This window comes from Labrus mixtus, chromosome 15, assembly GCF_963584025.1.
Source record: "Labrus mixtus chromosome 15, fLabMix1.1, whole genome shotgun sequence".
Taxonomy (NCBI): domain Eukaryota; kingdom Metazoa; phylum Chordata; class Actinopteri; order Labriformes; family Labridae; genus Labrus; species Labrus mixtus.
In genome coordinates this window covers 28,568,271-28,575,770 of record NC_083626.1, presented here as the reverse complement: position 1 = coordinate 28,575,770, position 7,500 = coordinate 28,568,271, and the positions used below count along the sequence as shown (strand labels likewise).

The 7,500-nt window shown below is 45.0% G+C and overlaps 1 protein-coding gene across 3 annotated transcripts in view; it reads left to right on the top strand.

The window, feature by feature from the left end:
• The window catches only part of ccdc120a (coiled-coil domain containing 120a), a 27,271-nt gene that overhangs the window by 10,672 nt on the left and 9,099 nt on the right, over positions 1-7,500 (top strand). For 2 of the 3 annotated variants that reach the window (XM_061058394.1, XM_061058395.1), the window contains one exon: positions 6,991-7,223. The gene's annotated coding sequence lies outside the window, so the exon portion shown is untranslated. The remainder of the gene's footprint in view (positions 1-6,990; positions 7,224-7,500) is intronic. The other variant, XM_061058396.1, reaches the window with a different exon arrangement.

Sequence of the window (7,500 nt, the reverse complement as noted above, 5' to 3'; positions counted from 1 at the left end):
CTGGGTTAAAGTGAGTTAGACTGGGTTAAAGTGAGTTAGACTGGGTTAACCTGAGTTAGACTGGGTTAAAGTGAGTTAGACTGGTTTAACCTGAGTTAGACGGTTAAAGTGAGTTAGACTGGGTTAACCTGAGTTAGACCGGGTTAAAGTGAGTTAGACTGGGTTAAAGTGAGTTAGACTGGGTTAAAGTGAGTTAGACTGGTTTAACCTGAGTTAGACGGTTAAAGTGAGTTAGACTGGGTTAACCTGAGTTAGACTGGGTTAAAGTGAGTTAGACTGGGTTAAAGTGAGTTAGACTGGTTTAACCTGAGTTAGACGGTTAAAGTGAGTTAGACTGGGTTAAAGTGAGTTAGACTGGGTTAAGGTGAGTTAAATGGGGTCAGACTGGGTTAAAGTTGGGCTGTGTTTGTGAGTTTGAAGCTGCAGAGGCTCTCAGGTGAGTTACCTGTGTGAGGTCATCAGGTTGGAGCAGTTTGTGGTTCAGAGTCTGATTCTTCTCCGATCTCACATCCATTAATGTCCAAATCCCGCTCTTATGGTGCGTTCCATTTAGCTCGGCACTCGGATCTCGAGTTAACCGCGTTCCATTTGCCAAGTCGGACAAGCAACATGGACGTCTCCAGCTGTACCTTTGTTTTGTTCGCTAACACCTGACAACATGTCCACAGATATGTTTATTCATTTTTAACCCCAGAATCTTTAGCATTATTTATTGATAATCTGTCGTGCATCGTTTGTTATGGCTTCACTCTGAACTTTTTGAATGCACTTTGGATGTTGATATGTTATACGTGTGTGTGTGTGTGTGCTTTGTTTTTGTTCTTCATGCAGGCTGTGTCAGACTGATGCTTTCTATACGACTGAACTTAGTTGAATTTGAATTTAATTGATTTAATGACACAATAAGAGGATTCAGCTGCTCGTCAAAACACCTTAAACATCATTGTTGATGCACGTAGCGGCCATGTTGGACTCGGGCTACTGAAGTTGCGCCGAGTTTAGGAGTGGGAATTCTGATGGGTTGTTCCTGATGACGTTTCAAACCGGTAACTCGGAAATTCTGACTTCATGAAATCAAATGGCTCACACAACTAAGTGCTAAGATGGATCAGACAACCCGAGCAAGAACACAGCGCCCCCTGTACTTCAGAGAGCTTATTGAAGGCGGCGTTAGATACATTACACAGCTTACCTCCGGCTTTAACGTGTAACACACCGAGGCTGGATGGTCGGGTGGTGCGCAGAAAGAAGACAGTTTCAAAATCTCTGTGTTTGGTTTGAGGAGCTACACACAGTCACACACAGTCACACACACACACACGCGCACACACACTGTAACTCTGTTGAATATTTAAACTCTGTATTTGCATCTCTTTGTCTGCAGCTGCAGCCCTACATCCCCCATGGTGTGTGTGTGTGTGTGTGCGCGTGTGTGTGTGTGTGTGGGTGATCTTCAACTCTTTGTCGAAGACTATGAGCTGGTTACCATGACAATGATCTGACGTTAATGTAAGGACTGAAGCTGAACACAACAGTGGGGGGAAGGTGGGGAATGACACCCAACCCCCCTTTAAACAATCGATCACTCAATCACTCTTGATTTGTACAGCACTAATTCATGACAAATGTTTCCTGCAGATACTTTGCATAAACAACAGGTCCAGACCGAAGTCTTGGATCAGAACCAGACTCTTGTTGAACAGGCAGATGTCGCGAGCAGAACCAGATTCATGCTTTGGATTAGAAAGTCCAAGACAGTCCCTAAGACAAAAATGTTCATAAGCAAAACACTCACAAGATTCGGAATATTACCACGTGGTCCAAGGAAAAGTTAGTAAACACTGTTCACAAGACAGATTAATTAAAAGTCCACATAAAAAGACCACAGGAGCTCAATGTCCCCTGTCAGTCTAAGCCTATAGCAGCACAACGAGAAGCTGGTCTAAGCCTGGGCCTGCCCTAATTATAAGCTCTACCAAAAAAGGAACCCTTTAAGTCTATTCTTAAAAGTACACAGGGGGGCTGGCCTCCTGGTAGATGATTCCAAAGAAGAGGGACCTGATAACTGAAGGCTCTACCTCCCATAGTACATTTAGAGGCTGTAGGTACCACGAGCAGGCCTGATAACTGAATGCTCTACCTCCCATAGTACATTTAGAGACTGTACCACGAACAGGCCTGATAAGTGAATGCTCTACCTCCCATAGTACATTTAGAGACTGTAGGTACCACGAGCAGGCCTGATAACTGAAGGCTCTACCTCCCATAGTACATTTAGAGACTGTACCACGAGCAGGTCTGATAACTGAAGGCTCTACCTCCCATAGTACATTTAGAGGCTGTAGGTACCACGAGCAGGCCTGATAACTGAAGGCTCTACCTCCCATAGTACATTTAGAGACTGTACCACGAGCAGGCCTGATAACTAAAGGCTCTACCTCCCATAGTACATTTAGAGGCTGTAGGTACCACGAGCAGGTCTGATAACTGAAGGCTCTATCTCCCATAGTACATTTAGAGACCGTAGGTACCACGAGCAGGTCTGATAACTGAATGCTCTACCTCCCATAGTACATTTAGAGACTGTACCACGAGCAGGCCTGATAACTGAATGCTCTACCTCCCATAGTACATTTAGAAACTGTACCACGAGCAGGTCTGATAACTGAAGGCTCTACCTCCCATAGTACATTTAGAGACTGTAGGTACCACGAGCAGGCCTGATAACTGAAGGCTCTACCTCCCATAGTACATTTAGAGACTGTACCACGAGCAGGCCTGATAACTGAAGGCTCTACCTCCCATAGAACATTTAGAGGCTGTAGGTACCACGAGCAGGCCTGATAACTAAAGGCTCTACCTCCCATGTTACATTTAGAGACTGTAGGTACCACGAGCAGACCTGATAACTGAAGGCTCTACCTCCCATAGTACATTTAGAGACTGTACCACGAGCAGGCCTGATAACTGAATGCTCTACCTCCCATAGTAAATTTAGAGACCGTAGGTACCACGAGCAGGTCTGATAACTGAATGCTCTACCTCCCATAGTACATTTAGAGACTGTACCACGAGCAGGCCTGATAACTGAATGCTCTACCTCCCATAGTACATTTAGAGACTGTAGGTACCACGAGCAGGCCTGATAACTGAAGGCTCTACCTCCCATAGTACATTTAGAGACTGTAGGTACCACGAGCAGGCCTGATAACTGAAGGCTCTACCTCCCATAGTACATTTAGAGACTGTACCACGAGCAGGCCTGATAACTGAAGGCTCTGCCTCCCATAGAACATTTAGAGGCTGTAGGTACCACGAGCAGGCCTGATAACTGAAGGCTCTACCTCCCATAGTACATTTAGAGACTGTAGGTACCACGAGCAGGCCTGATAACTGAAGGCTCTACCTCCCATAGTACATTTAGAGACTGTAGGTACCACGAGCAGACCTCATAACTGATGGCTTTACCTCCCATAGTACATTTAGAGACTGTAGGTACCACGAGCAGGCCTGATAACTGAAGGCTCTACCTCCCATAGTACATTTAGAGACTGTACCACGAGCAGGCCTGATAACTGAATGCTCTACCTCCCATAGTACATTTAGAGACTGTAGGTACCACGAGCAGGCCTGATAACTGAAGGCTCTACCTCCCATAGTACATTTAGAGACTGTAGGTACCACGAGCAGGCCTGATAACTGAAGGCTCTACCTCCCATAGTACATTTAGAGACTGTAGGTACCACGAGCAGGCCTGATAACTGAAGGCTCTACCTCCCATAGTACATTTAGAGACTGTAGGTACCACGAGCAGACCTGATAACTGAAGGCTCTACCTCCCATAGTACATTTAGAGACTGTAGGTACCACGAGCAGGCCTGATAACTGAAGGCTCTACCTGCCATGTTACATTTAGAGACTGTAGGTACCACGAGCAGGTCTGATAACTGAATGCTCTACCTCCCATAGTACATTTAGAGACCGTACCACGAGCAGGCCTGATAACTGAATGCTCTACCTCCCATAGTACATCTAGAGACCGTAGGTACCACGAGCAGGTCTGATAACTGAATGCTCTACCTCCCATAGTACATTTAGAGACTGTACCACGAGCAGGCCTGATAACTGAAGGCTCTACCTCCCATAGTACATTTAGAGACTGTAGGTACCACGAGCAGGCCTGATAACTGAAGGCTCTACCTCCCATAGTACATTTAGAGACTGTACCACGAGCAGGCCTGATAACTGAAGGCTCTGCCTCCCATAGTACATTTAGAGACTGTACCACGAGCAGGCCTGATAACTGAAGGCTCTACCCCCATAGTACATTTAGAGGCTGTAGGTACCACGAGCAGGCCTGATAACTGAAGGCTCTACCTCCCATAGTACATTTAGAGACTGTAGGTACCACGAGCAGGCCTGATAACTGAATGCTCTACCTCCCATAGTACATTTAGAGACTGTAGGTACCACGAGCAGACCTGATAACTGAAGGCTTTACCTCCCATAGTACATTTAGAGACTGTAGGTACCACGAGCAGGCCTGATAACTGAAGGCTCTACCTCCCATAGTACATTTAGAGACTGTAGGTACCACGAGCAGGCCTGATAACTGAAGGCTCTACCTCCCATAGTACATTTAGAGACTGTACCACGAGCAGGCCTGATAACTGAAGGCTCTGCCTCCCATAGTACATTTAGAGACTGTAGGTACCACGAGCAGGCCTGATAACTGAAGGCTCTACCTTCCATAGTACATTTAGAGACTGTAGGTACCACGAGCAGGCCTGATAACTGAATGCTCTACCTCCCATAGTACATTTAGAGACTGTAGGTACCACGAGAAGGCCTGATAACTGAAGGCTCTACCTCCCATAGTACATTTAGAGACTGTACCACGAGCAGGCCTGATAACTGAAGGCTCTACCTTCCATAGTACATTTAGAGACTGTAGGTACCACGAGAAGGCCTGATAACTGAAGGTTCTACCTTCCATAGTACATTTAGAGACTGTACCACGAGCAGGCCTGATAACTGAAGGCTCTACCTTCCATAGTACATTTAGAGACTGTAGGTACCACGAGAAGGCCTGATAACTGAAGGCTCTACCTTCCATAGTACATTTAGAGACTGTAGGTACCACGAGAAGGCCTGCATTCTGGTAGCATAACATTCTTGAAGGGTTGTACGGCACTATTATCTCTTCAAGATAAGATGGTGCCTGGCCATTTAGAGCTTTGTAAGTGAGAAGAAGGATTTTAAATTATTTTCTAGGTTTTTTAGGGAGCCAGTGCGGAGCTTTTCTTAGTTCTAGTCAGTACACGAGCTGCAGCTTTTTGGACCAGCTGAAGAGTCTTTAGAGACTTTCCAGGGCAGCCTGATAAAAGAGAATTATAATAACCCAACCTGGAGGTAACAAATGCATGAACTAGTTTTCTTTATCGTTTGGAGATAGGATGTCTTGCTCTCCCTCTGTGGGGCCGTATGTGTGTACAGATATGAGTTCTCTATGTGCAGGTAGCTGTCTTCTTCTGTGGTTTTACAGGTTATGAATAGAGGCAAGGGGAAGTTTAAATACAGGGACGTGCCTCAGTCTGAGTTTTCATCACAGTACATGTACAGTCAGTTCTCTTTCTGTGTGGGAGCCCTGGGGATGACATCACTCCTCTCTCACCGGTTTCCGGGTTTTCATCGCTCGTTTCCCGTTTCCTCTATCCTGTTGGGCAACACTTCCTGTTCTCAGGGTCAAAGGTCACCAGTATGCTGTGTGGTGTACTTATATAACAGACATCGTTCAGATCATTGTGTTGATTTTGGTATGTTTTGGGTTTTTTTTGTAATAAAAGCTTAGGAGCGTCTCCTGTAGCAGCTGATACCCTGCAGCCAATCACAGAGCAGGGGTCTGTGTTTACTGACTCGCAGAGATCACAGATAAAGTTCCTTTTTGAAGATATCACACTGTTGTGTCTGCAGAAAGACCTCTCTGTGTGTGTGTGTGTGTGTGTGTGTGTGTGTGTGTGTGTGTGTGTGTGTGTGTGTGTGTGTGTGTGTGTGTGTGTGTGTGATGTGTTGAGATAGACGTGTCTGAACTCGTCGTTCTTTCTAAGTTTTTCCTCAGACAGCAGATCTTGAGCGGGGAACAACCGACAAGACAATCAGGCTGATTTTTTGGTCTGACTATCTCCTTCAGACAAATCTAATCAAAGTCCAGGTGTTTTGATGGTTCTGAAGATGATCTCGTCAGATGTTCCTTTGGTGTAAGGTGCGTTAAGAATGAAGTCACAAGGATTTCAAATCATACGAGAATGAAACGTGAACAAAACGATGGCCAGATGTGAAGCGAGCTGACTGAAGAAGGAAGAACAACAACTGCAGCAAATACATTTTTACCTCCTCCAGCTCGCTCTGTGACATGTACTGAATGTTTACACCGTCTTCAGGTCTTTAGCCAAAGCTAAAAGAAGTCCAATGCAATCACCAATTCTTCCTGCCCGTCGTCCTCCATGTTTCTTACAGTTTATGTCATGTTTGAGGGTGAGATATTTCCAGCGTCTCTGGTTGTTGTTGATGAATCTGTCAGTGTGTGATGTGCAGTTTTGGTCATATCGTTGCTCTCCAGTGACGTCCATAAAGATGGACGACGTGCCCCTATCTCGTCCGGTTGTGCTGAAGTGAAGCCTAAATACCCTTTGCTGACATATTGAACGTTTAGAGCCAGAGTCTGTGGAGTAAAGATTGGCTGGTGGAGCTGCTGTATTTAAGCCCCGCCTCTCCCTCTAACCAAAACACACCTTTAACTTTCTAATAAAAGGTTGAGGTTGGTACAGATTATTTTCGGTTTGAAGCAGACACAAATTACACAAACTACAGTATTTATGAGAAACAAATATTTAATATGTGTTTTGATTTTATAGGCTAAACTTTTGAATCTTATCATGTTGTTGTGATGACTTCTGATTGGCTCTCAATCTGTCTCATCTTCTTCTTTAGGTCTGACGCTCTGAAGACTGAGCAACTCCCTCTGCAGGCTGGCCGAGGAACTGTTCTATCAGCTGTTATTAGCTAACTGCTAACAGCTAGTACCTTACAGCTACATGCTGCCAGCTTACTACTAGCGGTTAGCAGCTAAAGGCTAAACGCTAACAGCAGTTCTGTGGTTGGTGTTGAGATGCTGGATGACCACAGGAGGGAACGACTGGAGCTCTTATGAACCCAGGTACAAGGTGAGGTGATTGATTGATTTGTGTAGAAACGATGACTACATGTGTTGTTGTTGATTTTATCAGACTGAGTCACATTTCTGTTTTCTGATTCTAAGACGCTTAATTAGATGTTTATGTTCAGTTTATAAATGAGACGAGATTGGGCTGTCAGCACTAACTAGTTAATCATGATTATTTTATGTTATTTTGTCCCTTCAGGCTCTCCGTAGATAGTGGTCCTCAGTGTCTCCCTGTAGTCTCAGTGATGTAAAAGAAGAACACTGCTGCATCTTTGAAT